General features: G+C 44.2%; 1 pseudogene; it reads left to right on the forward strand.

Moving 5' to 3' along the window:
- Window positions 1-993: 993 nt before the first annotated feature.
- On the forward strand, window positions 994-11,564 carry LOC129638899 (endogenous retrovirus group PABLB member 1 Env polyprotein-like; annotated as a pseudogene).
- Window positions 11,565-16,210: the final 4,646 nt, after the last annotated feature.

Raw genomic sequence — 16,210 nt, forward strand, 5'->3', positions numbered from 1 at the left:
TGTGTACTTAGGAAAAAAAATCACGAAGTGGCCTTTGTTTTGTCTCACTTTATCATGATCTCAGAGTGACAAGGTCTCATGATCTCACCTGAAGTTGGCATTCCCTGAGATGTTTTTCAGTGTCTAATGGGAGAATAACATGTCCTAGCCTGGATGTCAAGAGATATTTTTTTGTACCCCCTTTTGGCCACAAGCCATTAATCCATGTTATCTAGATTATCAACACTGCTCTGATTTTGATGATCAGGAATTTGTTTAGAGAATGTAGTCTGTAGTAGGACATGGATTGGTCTCTCCTGCTCCTTTTGTAGTAGAATGCATCATTGAATACTCTGGTGTGACACGGGCTGTGCATTTAAGACTCCAGACAGGATGCATTGGCCAACTGCAAAACAAGTAATCAAATGAAACACAATGATTATTAGTCCTTGAAACAGGACTTGAAGTCAAGGGCTTGGATTATAAAAACCAGGCAATGAATCCAGCTGGGTTCACCTTTGAGCACCACATGACTTTTGTTAGAATCAAAGACAAGTTTTGGACCACCTTGCTAGTTATTATTTTCCCTAATGTGAGAATATCAATTCACAAAGCCTATATGAATACGGAGTCAGTTATTCTTCGTGTGTGTGTGTGTGTGTGAGAGAGAGAGAGAGAGAGAGAGAGTTGCTCAGTCATGTCTGACTCTTTGCAACCCCATGGACTATAGCCCACGAGGCTCCTCTGTCCATGGTATTCTTCAGGCAAGAATACTGGAGTGGGTTGCCATTCCCTTCTCCAGGGGATCTTCCCGACCCAGGGACTGAACCCGGGTCTCCTGCATTGCAGGCAGATTCTTGACCATCTGAGCCGCCAGAGAAGCCCTTCCTGGTGAGTTTTTAAAAGAAATTGGCTTGACTGTTACTGGATAATCCCTCTCTCTCTAACCCCTCCCCCCTCCCCCACCCGTTTCTGGAAAACAAGATCTGCTGGGATGTTTAGTTTAACAGATCACAAAGTCTCTAGCAATTATCCTGAACACACAAGATAAGTTAGCATATGCCATATGGGTGTTCTATAAGATGTTACATAACAAATAGTACCTCATTGTGGCACGGCCTCTATCAGGAGAATAAGCATCATGTATTACAACTAGAGAAAGCCGATTTTGTGTTCCTCAAGGTAAGTGATGTATTTAGCAGAACTTCCCTTGTGTGGCTCAGCTGGTAAAGAATCCACCTGCGGTGGAGGAGACCTGGGTTCGATCCCTGGGTTGGGAAGATCCCCTGGAGAAGGGAAAGGCTACCCAGTCCAGTATTCTGGCCTGGAGAATTCCATGGACTCTGTAGTCCATGGGGTCGCAAACAGTCCAACACGACTGAGTGACTTTCACTTTCAACCAGTTTCACAAAGCAGGCTGACTATCATGAACAAACGGAATGCCATGAGCAAATTTGACTATAAGGGTCAGGGTGACTCCAGTAATGGAGTCTACCCTTGATTGAGTGGGATATGCCGAGAGGGCACAGGATTGGCCCAGAGGAGCTACCCCACATCTGAGGTCGGGGCGGTGGCCGGGAGAAGCTACCTGACGCCCCCACGCCCGAGGCCAGGGGCGGTGGCCAGGAGAAGCAATCCCAAGTCCGAGGCCAGGGGCGGCGGCCGGGAGGACCAACCCCACATCCAAGGAGCTGTGGCTGCCCGGGCGCAGGAGGGCCTAGAGGAGCTATCCCATGTTGAAGGTCAGGAAGGGCGACTGTGGGGAGATAACCCTCGTGCAAGGTAAGGAAAGGCGGCTGCGCTTTGCTGGAACAGCCGTGAAGTGATAACCCACGCCCATGGTAAGAGAAGCCCAATAAGACAGTAGGTGTTGCAAGAGGGCATCAGAGGGCAGGCACACTGAAACTGTACTCACAGAAAACTAGTCAATCTAATCACACTAGGACCACAGCCTTGTCTAACTCAAAGAAACTAAGCCATGCCCATGGGACAACCCAAGACGGGTGGGTCATGGTGGAGAGATCTGACAGAATGTGGTCCACTGGAGAAGGGAAAGGCAAACCATTTCAGTATTCTTGTCTTGACAACCCCAAGAGCAGTATGAAAAGGCAAAATGAGAGGATACTGAAAGAGGAACTCCACAGGTCAGTAGGTGCCCAATATGCTACTGGAGATCAGTGGAGAAATAACTCCAGAAAGAATGAAGGGAAGGAGCCAAAGCAAAAGCAATACCCAGCTGTGGATGTGACTGGTGATAGAAGCAAGGTCTGATGCTGTAAAGAGCAATACTGCATAGGAACCTGGAATGTCAGGTCCATGAATCAAGGCAAATTGGATGTGGTCAAACAAGAGATTGGTGAGAGTGAATGTCGACATTCTAGGAATCAGCGAACTCAAATGGACTGGAATGGGTGAATTTAACTCAGATGACCATTATATCTACTACTGCGGGCAGGAATCCCTCAGAAGAAATGGAGCAGCCATCATGGTCAATAAAAGAGTCCGAAATGCAGTACTTGGATGCAATCTCAAAAATGACAGAATGATCTCTGTTCGTTTCCAAGGCAAACCATTCAATATCACAGTAATCCAAGTCTATGGCCCAACCAGTAAGGCTGAAGAAGCTGAAGTTGAACAGTTCTGTGAAGACCTACAAGACCTTTTAGAACTAACATCCAAAAAAGATGTCTTTTTTATTATAGGGGACTGGAATGCAAAAGTAGGAAGTCAAGAAACACCTGGAGTAACAGGCAAATTTGGCCTTGGAATACGGAATGAAGCAGGGCAAAGACTAATAGAGTTTTGCCAAGAAAATGCACTGGTCATAACAAACACCCTCTTCCAACAACACAAGAGAAGACTCTACACATGGACATCACCAGATGGTCCACACCGAAATCACACTGATTATATTCTTTGCAGCCAAAGATGGAGAAGCTCTACACAGTCAGCAAACACAAGACCAGGAGCTGACTGTGGCTCAGGTCATGAACTCCTTATTGCCAAATTCAGACTGAAATTGAAGAAAGTAGGGAAAACCACTAGACCATTCAGGTATGACCTAAATCAAATCCCTTATGATTATACAGTGGAAGTGAGAAACAGATTAAAGGGCCTAGATCTGATAGACAGAGTGCCTGATGAACTATGGAATGAGGTTCCTGACATTGTACAGGAGACAGGGATCAACACCATCCCCATGGAAAAGAAATGCAGAAAAGCAAAATGGCTGTCTGGGGAGGCCTTACAAATAGCTGTGAAAAGAAGAGAAGTGAAAAGCAAAGGAGAAAAGGAAAGATATAAGCATCTGAATGCAGAGTTCCAAGGAATAGCAAAAAGAGATAAGAAAGCCTTCCTCAGCGATCAATGCAAAGAAATAGAGGAAAACAACAGAATGGGAAAGACTAGAGATCTCTTCAAGAAAATTGGAGATACCAGGAGAACATCTCATGCAAAGACGGGCTCGATAAAGGACAGAAATGGTATGGACCTAACAGAAGCAGAAGATATTAAGAAGAGGTGGCAAGTATACACAGAAGAACTGTACAAAAAAGATCTTCACGACCCAGATAATCACGAGGGTGTGATCACTGACCTAGAGCCAGACATCCTGGAATGTGAAGTCAAGTGGGCCTTAGAAAGCATCACTAAGAACAAAGCTAGTGGAGCTGATGGAATTCCAGTGGAGCTATTCCAAATCCTGAACGATGATGCTGTCAAAGTGCTGCACTCAATATGCCACCAAATTTGGAAAATGCAGCAGTAGCCACAGGACTGGAAAAGTTCAGTTTTCATTCCAATCCCAAAGAAAGGAAATTCGAAAGAATGCTCAGACTACCACACAATTGCACTCATCTCATACGCTAGTAAAGTAATGCTCAAAATTCTCCAAGCCAGGCTTCAGCAATATGTGAACCATGAACTTCCTGATGTTCAAGCTGGTTTTAGAAAAGGCAGAGGAACCAGAGATCAAGTGGTGAACATCCGCTGGATCATGGAAAAAGCAAGAGAGTTCCAGAAAAACATCTATTTCTGCTTTATTGACTATGCCAAAGCCTTTGGCTGTGTGGATCACAATAAACTGTGGAAAATTCTGAGAGATGGGAAGACCAGACCACCTGATCTGCCTCTTGAGAAATTTGTATGCAGGTCAGGAAGCAACAGTTAGAACTGGACATGGAACAACAGCCTGGTTCCAAATAGGAAAAGAAGTACGTCAAGGCTGTTCATTGTCACCCTGCTTATTTAACTTCTATGCAGAGTACATCATGAGAAACGCTGGACTGGAAGAAACACAAGCTGGAATCAAGACTGCCGGGAGAAATATCAGTAACCTCAGATATGCAGATGACACCACCCTTATGACAGATAGGGAAGAGGAACTAAAAAGCCTCTTGATGAAAGTGAAAGTGGAGAGTGAAAAAGTTGGCTTAAAGCTCAACATTCAGAAAACGAAGATCATGGCATCCGGTCCCATCACTTCATGGGAAATAGATGGGTAAACATTGGAAACAGTGTCAGATTTTATCTTTTTGAGCTCCAAAATCACTGCAGATGGTGACTGCAGCCATGAAATTAAAAGATGCTTGCTCCTTGGAAGGAAAGTTACGACCAACCTAGATAGCATATTCAAAAGCAGAGACATTCCTTTGCCAACAGATTTCTGTCTAGTCCAGGCTATTGTTTTTCCTGTGGTCATGTATGGATGTGAGAGTTGGACTGTAAAGAAGGCTGAGCACCGAAGAATTGATGCTTTTGAACTGTGGTGTTGGAGAAGACTCTTGAGAGTCGCTTGGACTGCAAGGAGATCCAACCAGTCCATTGTGAAGGAGATCAGCCCTGGGATTACTTTGGAAGGAATGATGCTAAAGCTGAAACTCCAGTACTTTGGCCACCTCATGCGAAGAGTTGACTCATTGGAAAAGACTCTGCTGCTGGGAGGGATTGGAGGCAGGAGGAGAAGGGGACGACAGAGGATGAGATGGCTGGATGGCATCACTGACTCGATGGACATGAGTCTGAGTGAACTCCGGGTGTTGGTGGTGGACAGGGAGACCTGGCGTGCTGTGATTCATGGGGTCTCAAAGAGTCGGACACGACTGAGCGACTGAACTGAACTGAACTGAGCTGACACTCCTTTGTCTTAGTCACATAAAACATTATTTCCTTTCAGCCCAGAGCTGACGATAATACAACAAAACAACTCAGCTAAAACTCTGTACTAAGGATTACATAACAACAATGTATCCCACTTGAGGACATGTTTCTCCTTCTTGAGGACCTTCTGACTATCTTATTGTTATCTTACAATGTATATTATGGGAGTAGGACTGGTAAGATCTTTTTACTGTTAGTTCTAATCCTGTCATCTTAAAATGTAAATTATGGGAGTTGGTCTAGGAAGACCTTTACAACCTTGAGTCATTCGTTTGATTTACTGTAATAACCAATTAAAAAAGTATAGAGCTCCCTTGCTAAGACTAGTGAGGGGGCATTCTCTGTCCCCCTTCTGATGTCTATGTCAGAAGCTTTCTCTGTCCCTTTTCATACTTTGATAAAACTCTGCTACACAAAAGCTCTTGAGTGATCAAGCTTGGTCCCTGGTCCCAAAGCTAAATCTTCTTCTTTGGAGATCATGAATCTGATACCGTTCACTGTAAGCTAACATCTTGGGGCTTCGTCCAGGATCTTCAGGACAAGGTAAACACACTCAGAGCTCTAGTCTCTGCTTTCTCAGTATACACGCTTTCTGCTTTACTTTACTAACTCTATGGCGTGCCTGTCTGTGTGAATGTAGAAGGAAAGAGACGTACCGAAATGAGTATGAAATGAGCACTGAGCCCTGCTCTGCAGTTTCATGGTGCCTCGTAATGCCTGAGGCAGCCCCCCAAAAGGGAGCCTTGTTGGGAGTTTATACCGACCTGCCAATGCCAAGAGACACCCAACGTCCCTGCGAGGGGAGTGGCCAGAAAAGGGCAAAGCACGTGGGCTGAACTTTCCTTTCTTGGTCACCTTTTCCTGGTCTCTTCCACCATTTCGTAATTCCATGGGGAGTTAGAACTACTAACCTAATCCGTCAGATCTTAGACTTTCAAGGGACTTGTGATCCATGCCATTACTGTGTACTTTTACTTAGACCCCAAGCTTGGTAGTCATGGGGAACCCAGACTTGCTAGGAGCACGTTCAGGAACGGGGTGGAACTCTAGCTCCAGCAGCACCTTTGGGAACTAGGTGAAGCTCTAGCTTCAGCGGTTTCTCTCTCTTGACTGCTTCCATAGGGGGCCAGAGTCCTAAAAGCGAGTCCTTGCCATACCTGTGCCTCCGAACTACATGGATGGAAGTGCTGCTAGAGAGCATGAGGTTTCTAAGAACATAGGTCAGGAATTCCAGACTGGAAGTACAATGGGCTTCTTCCTTTGGTAGTGCTAGCTCTTAGCAGACCAGAGAAAGCTCTCCAGTGCCTTCTGTCTCAACTCCTTAGATATTCCTTTTGTGGAATCTGTGAAAATGAGCTGGAAGGATTGGCCCTAATAGCTTGAGGACAAAAGTCACTTTTTCCTCATGGGCCGACCCTCTACCACCTCTTTTGCTGTCACATACACTGGTGTGGTGACACAGAGAAGGGACGTATTGATTGTTGTTTGTCCCTTTATAACTCACCGCTTCTACTGTGGTCAGGACTGTACTCAGGAATGTGCACAGGCACTCATAAGACGGATGCTTCCCCTAGCAGTCCCAGCTTGGGAAACATTCCAGGAAACTACTCTGTTACAGCCCATGTGGCATCAGAGGAAAAGCACGAATCAAACAAAGGTCGTGGTGGTATGGAACTAGAAATCAATTTGGGATGCCATCAGGTCTACCCCTGGTGCATCTCCCCCTTGCCTCGATGGTAGAATGAGCGGGCTGAAGGGAAGGCGCCTGAGTCAGCAAGTGACAGACTAAGTCCGTCTAGGGAAGGAAAAGCTTCGGTGGAAAGTCTGTCTCCACCCCCATCTAGAGCAGGGAGGGACACCTCCGATGGAAAGAAGCAAAGGCGCTGGTTGCCGCTTTTTTCTCTCTTACCGATGCTGCTGCTGCTGCTAAGTCGCTTCAGTGGTGTCTGACTCTGTGTGACCCCACAGATGGCAGCCCACCAGGCTCCTCTGTCCCTGGGATTCTCCAGGGAAGAATACTGGAGTAGGTTGCCATTTCCTCCTCCACTCTCAAAGTTCCAGACCCATACCCTTGGATTGTGTCCTGAAAACCTGGGGTAAGTTTGACCCCCAGAGCATAAAGAAGACACACCTGACTTTCCTTTGCAAATCTGCATGGCCACAATATCCATTGGAGGGTGGCAGACAAGGGTGGCCAGTTGAAGGGTCTCTTAACTACGATATTGTTTTACAACTAGACCGGTTCTGTAGAAAACAAGGGAAATGGGTAGAAGTGCCATATGTGTTCCCCTTTTTCTCTCTGTGAGATATACCAGACTTAAGTCCTAAGGGTACAGATTTGGGTGTAAAGCCTTCAGCTCCCTCCTATCCTCTTACTCTGCCTCTGCTTCTGTATCTGGGGCTCACAACTGAGCAAGCTGAGGGTCAAGGCACCCCTCCAGGAAGGGTTGCCTCAGTCTCGATAGAAGTTCAAACAACCCCAGTTCCAATGCAGCCTCAGACTGCTCTGGTTTCAATGGGAACTCAGACAGTCAAAGTAGAGAAGGTGCAGATAACCAAAACTAAGGTAAAATACGAGAAAGAGGATGAGGATGAGAAAAAGCAGGTTTCTCTAATCTATCCCTCGGAACGTATGTGAGGCGTAGCTAGAGGGGCTGAGGAACAGCCACACAACTTACTGCCTCTGCAGGAGGCCCCCACTGGGAAAAATAACCAATCCATAAAAATCCATAAGCCCTTTTCTTACCCAGAGGTACAACGGATAAAGAGAGATCTGGGAGACTAGAGGATCCAGAAAAGTACATAGAAGCCTTTACAGGACTCACTTTACTTTATGAGCTTACTTGGAGAGATGTAATGTATGTCTTGGGACAGATGCTGACTCGTGACTCGAGAGCTTGAGTTTTGGGGGAAGTTACTATTTTTGGAGATGAATGGCTTGAACGTGAGACAAGGGGAAAGAGGGAACACGAACTAGCCCTCCTCCCTACAGGGAGCCAAGCAGTTCCCATAGCAGAGCCAGACTGGGATTATCACAAAGAGGAAGGGAGACAGGAGCAGACCCTCTTTGACAATTGCTTTATTGAGGGGCTTAAGAGAGCTCGAACGAAGCCACTAAATTATGCTAAGTTGGCTGACATAGAACAGGTAGAGAAGGAAACTCCTGGTAAATTCCTAGATAGGCTACGGGAGGCTCTCCACAAGTTTACTGACATTGATCCCAAATGTGCAGAGGAGAAATGGTCTTAAAAGATAGATTTCTCACTCAGTCACCCAGTCGGCTCCAGATATCTGCTGTAAGTCACAAACACAGGCGTTTGGGCCAAATCAGTCTTTAAAACACTGTTACAGCTGGCTCAGACGGTATATTGCAGTAGAGAATATGAGAAGGGGGAAGGACAACAGAAGAGAACCAAAGAAAAGGCTCAGGCTCTAGTGATGGCTATGAAAACTGCTATGAATCAGCCTGAAGAGAAAAATGTCCAGAGGAAGCCAGGTGAAAAGGGATGGGCTTGCTATTACTGTGGAAAGGAGGGGCATCTCAAGCGAAGTTGCTCTCAGGTGTCTAAGCCGCCCCTGGCTCCCTGTCTGGTCTGTAAAGGACCACCCTGGAGGAGAGACTGCCCCCAGAGGCACAGGTCCCAGGGGTCAGACTCTCAGGACAATCAGGACTGAAGGTGCCCAGGGATCCCCACACAAGCTCCTGTCCTAATGACACCCGAGGAACACCGGGTATTAATAACTGTGGGGGGCCAATCAGTCGACTTTCTTTTGGACACTGGGGCAACTTTCTCTGTGCTCACTGAAGCCCCTGGTCTGCTTTCCTCCTGATCCACTACTGTAATGGGACTGTCAGGATGAGCCAAAGGCTATGACTGAAATATTCAGTCATCCTTTAAGCTGCAACCGGGACTCTGTGCTGTTTTCCCACGAGTTTCTGATCATGCCAGAGTCCCCCTCACCCCTTCTCGGGAGGGACAGACTGAGGAAGGTCCAGGCCTCTGTAGTCATGAATATGGAGTCTGCTCTTTCTCTCCCATTGATTGAACAAAATGTAAATCCTAAAGTGTGGGCTGACGGAGGAACTGTGGATCGAGCACAAAATACTGTTCTTGTCCTTATCAAGCTCAAAGACCCTGACCTATTTCCACATCAAAAGCAGTATCCATTAAAGCCCGAGGTTAAGGAATGGGCGAAATCTTACTGTACTGACTTGTCATGATGTAAGTGGGATCTTAAACTCTAAAGTTCAGAGCAACAACGCTCCACCTTTAAAGCTGCTGTAACTCAAGGGGTGTCGAAAGCTCTAGGAATCGAGTATCACTTACACTGTTCCTGGAGACCCTAATCTTCAGAAAAAGTTGAAAAGGCTAATGACATTATTAAGAGACATCTACGTAAATTAACTCAAGAGACACAGGACGATTGGCTTAAAGTTCTACCCATAGCTTTAATGAGGGCTCAGACTGCCCCTAAAAAGGAAGGACCGTCCCCCTTTGAATGTATCTACGGAAGACCCTTCTTATGCACAGACATTGTTATAGACCCTTAGAATTAGAATCAGCCTTAGAATTAACTATGTGACGCAGCTTTCAGCCTTTCAACAGACATTACGGAAACTCTGGGAGGTGACTCCTGACCCAGCCGGAGTCAAACAAGCCTCTGAACCAGGCACCGAGGTCTTGAAAAAGACATTGGGATCTGGAGATCAATCTCTCGAGCCCCTCTGGGAAGGCCCTTGCCAGGTTATTCTTTCTTCTCCCACAGCCCTCAAGGTGCCTGCAATTGATTCCTGGGTGCACCACACTCAAGTTAAGAAGTGGCACCCTGACCAAAACTAAACAATGTCATTTGACGTCTTTATCCTCTATGCTTTTACCTCTTACTTTTCAGATGGGCCTGACAATCGACATGGGCCTGCTTCTGCTGACTCCAAACGTCCCGAGTCTGCCATTTGACCCTCAAGACAACGCCTTTCTGTCCTGGGCTCATTCTTATGCTGCATTCCACAATCGGTCTAATTGCTGGGTCTGCGGAGTGCTCCCCTCTTCATCAGTTGAAGGGTTCCCATGGTGGGTTTTTCCATTTCAAGGAAAAGACTTTCTTCAACTCTGTGAAAATATCTTCACCAACAACAATCACATGTGATGCCTCTCTTTAATCTGATGACATCTAGCAATCCTAAAATGGACTGGTGTAACACTCTGTACCTTAACTATGGCTATAATGTGACTTTCAACTTTGATCGTACAGCATCTTGATTTAATGTCTATTTTGCTGAACATTAAGAAAGTAAATGGGTCTAGATCTCATGGTTTCCTACCTAATGTTTATCAAATATGGGATGAGGTCATATGGCTAACTCCTGAAAAGGGACGCCTACTACCTAATGCTCCCAAACGCTGGGAACAAATAGAGCCATCCCCAGAGGTTAGCTGACAACTTAATTAAAACGATCGGAAACAATTGGGGGTTTTGCCTCAAGAAATATGCAATGTAATCATTCCTGTGTTTTCCAATTCCAGTTCAGGCCCTCCTTTTGCCTGGCCAGGAACTCATTGGGACTGGATCCCTCAGTCATGCTGGTTTGCTCCAAACAGGACCTATTGGATATGTGGCTCTTATCTATGGGCATGGCTTCCCCCTGGCTGGATAGGGAGGTGCACCCTAGGTCTAGCTTTTACTCGTGGCTTCATATTTTCAGAGCTTCCAGAGAATCCTGCTGATCTGCCACAGCTTAAAACTCGCTGGGCAAGGTCTGTATTTCACTGGTATGATTATCTGGCTGCAATATCCATCCCCTCTCTGGGGACACAGATGTTATGCTACGAGTTGATGCTCTGACTAAGTTAACTCAAGAGGCTTTACAAGATTCTCAAAAAGCTAGTTCAGCCCTTAATGCTAAACAAATACAAATTAGAAAGGCGGTTTTACAAAACAGATTGGCCTTAGATATTCTAACAGCTGCACAAGAAGGAACTTGTGCCAGTATTCATACCCAAAGTTGCACACATATACCAGATATGAGTACTAATGCTACTCACATACTAAACACATGAACAAGATGATTCAGGCTATGGATTCTCTCAAAGCTTCAGACACCTCACTTTGGGAAAGGTTAACTAGCTCCCCATGGTAGAAAACTATCTTAATTGTAGTAATTCTAATTGTTCTGTTTTTACTGTTTGCTCCCTGCATCTGCAACTGTGTAACTGGATTTGTTTCTAACCCTCTGAAAGCTTTTACGTTACAAATGGCTGTCCAGGCTCCTAGGAGTGCCACAGCCTCCTTCAACTATTACTTGGGGCCCCTAGATCAGAGACCCTCAATATGAGGGCTAGGAGAATATGTTGCCTCAACAATTTAGGGATGACGCCCCTCAACAGCAGAAAGTAGTTATGGAACAAAAAACGACGCCCCTTTCCCTTGGCTACATCATTCTCCTAAAAGAAAAGCGGGGAATGAGAGAGTCAATTTCTAGGTAGGTTGGTAAAAGTCCGGGATCCCCAAAGAGGAGAGAGAGCATCTGGTGTTCTCAAAGAGGAGGTAGGGGTCTGGAGTTCTCAAGGAGGAGAAAAGGACAAACGTGTTTGTTTGTTTTATTCATAAAACATTTTTTTTCCTTAGCCTAGAGCTGATGATTGTACAACAAAACAACTCAGCTTAAACTCTGTACTAAGGATTACATAACAACAATGTATCCTGCTTGAGGATATGTTTCTCCTTCCTGAGGACCTTCTGACTAATCCTGTTATCTTACAATGTACATTATGGGAGTGGGTCTGGTAAGATCTTTCTACTGTTAGTTCTAATCCTGTCATCTTAAAATGTAAATTATGGGAGTTGATCTAGGAAGACCTTTACAACCTTGAGACATTCTTTTGATTTACTGTAATAACCAATTTAAAAAGTATAGAGCTCCCTTGCTAAGACTAGTGAGGGGGCATTCTCTGTCTCCCTTCTGATGTCTATATCAGAAGCTTTCTCTGTCCCTTTTCATACTTTAATAAAACTCTGCTACACAAAAGCTCTTGAGTGATCAAGCCTGGTCCCTGGTCCCGAAGCTAAATCTTCTTTGGAGATCACGAATCTGCCACCATTCACCGTAAGCTATCCTCTAAACCAGAAGAACAGCTTAGGTTAGGGGCAGGTAGACCCTTCTGAAAAACATCCGTTGCCACTGATGATGAAAAGAAATTGTGTGAAGAGGCTGATAGAAAAAACACCAGTTTTGAAGGGCTCTTCACTGCTCGGGATGGATTTTATGCTGCAGCTATCACCTGAGGGGTACCCTGTAGACCACACAATTACACAGTTCCTGCATGTAATGCCTGAGTATTCCATGCCATCATCTATGAATTCACCTGAGCCACTCACTGATACCATTAAAAGTATTGGCATACTTGCTTGATAAATACGGAAACTCCCAGACAAAAGGCTGTCTCCCATCATCAACTGGAATCATTCTGGCACTAGGGGGAGAACATGCACTGTCACTGCTGAAAACTGCTGCAAGTGGAATCCAGTGGAATCCCAGAAACCTGTACTGTGGCTTTTTGATGTATTAACACATCTGTGAAGATAACTAAAACATCTGATAACTGAATGACATTGTCCTACCTCTCGGGACATTTTGAGTCAGCTTCAGGTAGTAGGGATGGGACATCTTTTCCTATAGATTCCAAGTAGGGCTGTCTTCCTTACACGTTTTTCCCCTCAAGGGCTAGTGACTCCTCATTAAGTCAGTCTTATCACATCTAATCAAAACAGCAGTACCGAGCAGATGATTCAAGCCACGATTAAGGAAAACAAAAAGCCAAAGAACAAGCCTCTTCCAACTCTTCTCAAGAAGTTCCTTTAACTCTAGCTCCTGAGGAGTCTGGCTGAACACATCTATACTATGTCTATATCTATATCTATATCTATATCCATATCCACATCCATATCTATATCTATCTGTATCTTTTTCTAGATGGTCCAGCAGTGAAAAAGAATTCATCTTGGCCAAGGGGACTCTGAAAGGACTAAAACAGGCATGATGAAAGGTCTCCAATTTCTCCCTTTCTTTCTTCCTTTCCTCTTCCTTCCTTTGCTTTCCTTTCCTCTCGTTTTTTTTCCCCCATCCTTTCCTTCCTTCCTTCCTTCCTGTCCTTTCTACCTCCCCCACTTTGCAAACTTTGGCTACAAGGCTTGCAAAAACTTTTCTCAGAAAATACTGCTCTGTTTATTGAGGTTGCATCAATCACCCCAAGCAAACAGCACACAACCAGGAACAACCTCCAACTGTGACTTGCAGTTAAAGAAGAAAACTGCTGCCTAATCCAAAACAGCAAGAACATCTTGCTTGCTACCCTATAAAACTCTGACCTTGCTTAAATTGTCACTTACTCTTCATTTGCTCCTTGGTACATGTCAATGGAATACAGCCACATACCTCTATTTGAATCACATATCAGTCTGTTGTAACAGATCTTAAACCTTTCATCTCCACTTGATTATTTTAATAAGAGAAATATATTCCTTGAAATATTTATGAACAAAGGTATTCACTATAGTACTAATTATAGTAGAAATAATTAGGGAAGTAGTTAAATAATTATGCTAAAACATTTGATGGATTTTGGGTATCCATACAATTAAGTTTTTCATTGTATTGAATGATAAAAGAGCATTTTAAATTCTTTTTATTCCAAAAGGTAGTGTAAATACAGTATGTATGTGTATGTATGTAGATATGTACCTATATAGATAGCTATATCTATATACCTACATACATGCATGCATTTCTGGAGAAAAGGAGTGAATGAAATACAGTAACATCTTTGCAGTGATTTTCTCTGGGCAGAGAGATTCTGGGTGGTGAATGCAGTCATCTCAATGCCTCCCCAAAGTTTCTAATTGCCACAGTACATACACTGAGGATGGAGAGACTCTCTCACAGGAGCTCACAGAATGTTAGGATTTCCCTTCCACAGAGTCAAAATTGCAGCATGCAAACTGCCAGTAACGTTGGCCCAGGTATGATTTACTGCAGGCATGTAAATTTCGAACCTCAGTCTTTGGGGACAGCTCTATATTTAGAGAAGAAAGACCACAACAGAAACACTGTAAAGAAGCTTAACAAAGCACAGAGAGAATTCCACCGGGAAAGCAGGCCAGACTCTTCCACAAACATGACCACAGGGCTACAAACACTACTTTTGACTAGTTTCTAGTCTCCCAACCAGGGGCGTGTGCTGAGACGTTAAGGAGAGTAAACCATATAAACTAGCTGGAGCAATTTAAGCTATACATAGGTATTCTGCTTCTGGTCAATATAGAATGACAGCACGAATAGGCATCCCTGTAATATTAATTGATAGCAAACAACCTAAGTGTTCAACCTGTTGCACAGAGTCGGACACGACTGAAGCGACTTAGCAGCAGCAGCAGCAGCAGCAGCAGCATGACTAAGAGCGAGCAAGGAAGAAGCTGCTATAGGGATAATCGTGCCAGCATGACAACATGTCCCTCGATCTGAGAGGATAGCAACCCATAAAACATTTACAGGGAGGGCAGGAAATGGGTAGATATGAGAAGGATAAAGGCACTAAATCTTCAGCTTTCATACAGGATAGCCAGTATATACTGTTCTATTTCTGACAGTAACTGAAAATTAGAGACATAAACAAATTTTGTATACATTAGCAACATGCAGAGGGTGGGTTATGTGAAAACTCAGATTGTTATGATTTAGAGTTTCTGAGTGAGTGAGTCTGAGATGGGTACTGTAAATTCCCAGGTTATGCTGATGCTGCTGGTGCAGGTGCCTTGCACTGAAAACCACTGACCTAAAGACACCAAGAGTAGAGTTAAAGATAGGACGAATATGTGTGTCCGTGTGTGTGTGTTCATTTGTATTATTTTTCAGGTTCCACATATAAGTGATATCATGCAGTACTTGACTTTCTCTGACTTATTTCACTAAGTATAATGTTCCCTAGGTCCACCCACGTAGATGCAAATGGCAGAATTTCACTGCTGCTGTGAGCATTAGGATGCATGTATCTTTTTGAATTAATGTTTCTGTATACACCTGAAATTAATATAATATTGTAAATCAACTACATTTAAAAAAAGAGATAGGCTAAGAACCTTACAAATGAGCAGAAAGGGTAAAAAGGAAATTGGCAAAAGCACCAACCATATAAAAAATTGAAGAAAACAAAGAAAACACAAGCATATATAGTATAAAGCAATATGATGTAATAATATGCCATGCCATAACTATAGTAGCAATATAGAGAAAAGACAAAGAGGTTAAGAATTTGTCTGTTCATTTTCCCTTGTGAGATTCTGTCTTTTTACTCAGAGAAAAGGATCTGGAATAAATAATTGGCCATAACTTTACCACAATCCAAAAAAAAAAGGCCAAACAAAAAACCCCTGCTACAGACAGGGTTCTGAGTCACTAGCCAGGATGAACTCTCGATGGGAGTGAGAGTAACTAGAGATGTCAAGAAGCCTAAATATGGAGCTCACAGCCAACCACATCCAGAAGTCAAGATAAAGAAGACAAGCAAAATCTAAGAAGGTAGGAGGAACACCAGGAAAAAAAAATGGTTCTCTAGAAGCCAGGTGAAGAAAAAGTTTCAAGGAGGAAGGAGTGATCAATTGCCTCAAATGCAGCTGAGAGGGTCAAGTAAGATGAAGACCAGGGAAACAGCAATTGGATTTAGCAACAGGGAGATCATTTGTGACCCTGATACAAGCAGTTTCAGCGGAGAATTAAGAGAGAAAGCCTGAGTGGAGTATGTTTATGTGAGAATGGGAGGAAAGGATTTGGAGACAGTGAAAATAGATATGCATTTGAAGGATATTTGCCAGAAAGAGGAAGAGAAAAATGGTATGGCAGCTGGGGGGCGTAAGTGGGGGAAGTTACAGCATGTCTGTTTACTGACAAGAATGAAAGAGAAAAAGAAGGAAAGAGAGGGAGTGGGTGGGAGAATTTCTAAAGCAACTTCCTTGGGAAACTGTCAAGTATGAGTGGGACCCCAGTGCATGAGCGGAATGAAATGGCTTTAGATAGAAGCCC

Source organism: Bubalus kerabau, chromosome X (genome assembly GCF_029407905.1).
Source record: "Bubalus kerabau isolate K-KA32 ecotype Philippines breed swamp buffalo chromosome X, PCC_UOA_SB_1v2, whole genome shotgun sequence".
Taxonomy (NCBI): domain Eukaryota; kingdom Metazoa; phylum Chordata; class Mammalia; order Artiodactyla; family Bovidae; genus Bubalus; species Bubalus kerabau.